At 37.8% G+C, this 2478-nt stretch overlaps 1 non-coding gene across 1 annotated transcript; it reads left to right on the top strand.

Annotated features, from left to right (window-relative positions):
• Positions 1 to 2092: 2092 nt before the first annotated feature.
• On the top strand, positions 2093 to 2194 carry LOC115803262 (U6 spliceosomal RNA). Its single transcript, XR_004023948.2, has one exon. It is a non-coding gene; the product is annotated as a U6 spliceosomal RNA (small nuclear RNA).
• The last annotated feature ends 284 nt before the right edge of the window (positions 2195 to 2478 follow it).

The following is a 2478-nucleotide window of genomic DNA, read 5'->3' on the forward strand; positions in this document are numbered from 1 at the left end:
TGTCAATTAAAGAAAACCATGTGCCTCTTGGCCATCTGTATGTCTTTGGAGAAATATCTATTTAGGTATTCTACCCATTTTTTGATTGGGTTGTTTTTGATGACATTAAGTCTCATGAGCTGTTTGTAAATTTTGGAGACTAATCCCTTGTCAGTCACATCATTTGCAATTATTTTCTCCCAATCTGTGGGTTGTCTTTTCATTTTGTTTGTTTCCTTTGCTGTGCAAAAGCTTTTGAGTTTAATCAGGTCCCATTTTTATGTTTGTTTTTATTTCCATTATTCTGGGAGACAGACTGAAAAAGATCTTGCTGCAATTTATGTCAGAGAGTGTTCTGCCTATGCTTTCCTCTAGGAATTTTATAGTGTCTCATCTCACATTTAGGTCTTTAATCCATTTTGAGCTTATTTTTGTGTATTGTGTTAAAGAATGATCTACAATGAGATATCACCTCACACCAGTCAAAATGGCTATCATCAAAAAATCCACAAACAATAAATACTGGAGAGGGTGTGGAGAAAAGGGAACCCTCCTACACTGATGGTGGGAAGGTAAATTGTACAGCCACTAGGGAGAACAGTATGGATAGAGCTACCATATGACCCTCCTGGGCATAAATTGGGAGAAAAACATGGCCTGAAAGGATACATGCACTCCAATGTTCATTGCAGCACTGTTTACAACAGCCAAGACATGGAAGCAAACTAAACATCCATGAACAGAGGAATGGATAAAGAAGATGTGTTACATACATAATGGAATATTACTCAGCCATTTAAAAGAATGAAATAATGCCATTTGCAGCAACATGGATGGGCCTAGAGATTGTCATACTGAGTGAAGTAAGTCAGACAGAGAAAGAGAAATATCATATGATATCCCTTACATGAGGAATCTAAAAAGAAATGATACAAATGAACTCATTTAAAAAAACAGAAACAGACTCACAGGTTTAGAGAACGAACTTATTGTTATGGGGGGGAAGGGTGGGGGGAAGGGATAGTTAGGGAGCTTGGGATTGACAGGTACACACTGCTATATTTAAGATGGATAACCAACAAGGATGTACTGTGTAGCACAGGGAACTCTGCTCAATGTTATGTGGCAGCCTGGATGGGAGGGGAGTTTGGGGGAGAATGGACACGTGTATATGTGTGGCTGAGTCACTTTGCTGTGTACCTGAAACTATCACAACATTGTTAATAGGCTCTACCTCAATATAAAATAAAAAGTTTAAAAAAAAAGAAAGAAAGAAAACCAGATATGTGAAGTTAAAGAATTTAGCACTCTTCTATGTGTGGGAAGATGCAGGAGTCTGGGCTCACTGAAATCATTCCTTTGATATGCACCTCAGCCATCTGGGGCCTGTGTTTTCACATCCTGAGCTTCCTCACTGTAGGGAGTGGCTGCAGTCTGATGGGTGCTAGATGGCAGGTATCCTTTCCTTCCTGAGTTTCCTCAGGGCTCAAGGGCTCACGCTGGAGGGCTGCAATCATTGATGACTAACATCCTTTGTTTACTGATGTGGCAGGCAATATTCCATTTATCACTGTCTATATTTCTACCAACATTCTATATACATGATTACTTTTGTATTCTCTAAGAAGATGGAAGGTTTATTCCCCTTTCCTTTCTGAACTCTCACCAGGATCACTTTTAACGGTCCGTAGGCTTTTCCTAACATGCACCTCAAAACTCTTCCAGCCTCTAAAACCTCCACATTTTTAGGTATTTGTTACAGTGGCACCCCACTTCTTACTACCAAAGTCTATCTTAGTTCAGGCTGCTATAACAAAATACCGTAGACTGGGTGGCTTAACAAACATTTATTGTAACAATATTGATATAATTATCATGTCAATATTGATGTAAATGAGTACTGTTACATATATCATATTATAAAATCAGTGTTTAGGGACTTCCCTGGCGGTCGAGTGGTTAGGATGCCACCCTTCCATTGTAGGGGGCCTGTGTTTGATCCCTGATCAGGGAACTAAGATCCTGCAAGCTAGGCTGCATGGCCAAAAAAAAAAAAAAATTACGTATTGAATGGGGATTAAAACTAATTTAAAAAGTTGTTTAAAAATCATGTATGTTCTGGCAGCACATGCACTAAAATTGGAATGACTCAGAGAAGATTAGCTGGGCCCTTGCACAAGAAGACACACAAATTCATGAAGCACTCTGTGTATTTTGTGAAGCATGTTCTCTTAGAGATTATTGTTTCATTGTAAATCTGAAAGCGATCCTGCAAGACATTCAATGGTGGATAACCACTTTTAGAGGAAGTAGGTTAATAATTTTTATACTTAGTAATTTTTAAAGTTTAAATTTTGCATTTTAAGTGCTAAAAGTGACCTATTTTATTTTCTGAATTAACACTACGTTCCCCTGTATTTTACCTTTTTCTCTTGAAGTGAATTTAGAATTAAATAATATTTTAATGTGGTGTTACTACAGTGTAGTATAGAGATATTG

The sequence above is a fragment of the Delphinapterus leucas genome, chromosome 18, assembly GCF_059928025.1.
Source record: "Delphinapterus leucas isolate spDelLeu-1000000601 "Yukka" chromosome 18, BTC_Dleu_Yukka2, whole genome shotgun sequence".
NCBI lineage: Eukaryota > Metazoa > Chordata > Mammalia > Artiodactyla > Monodontidae > Delphinapterus > Delphinapterus leucas.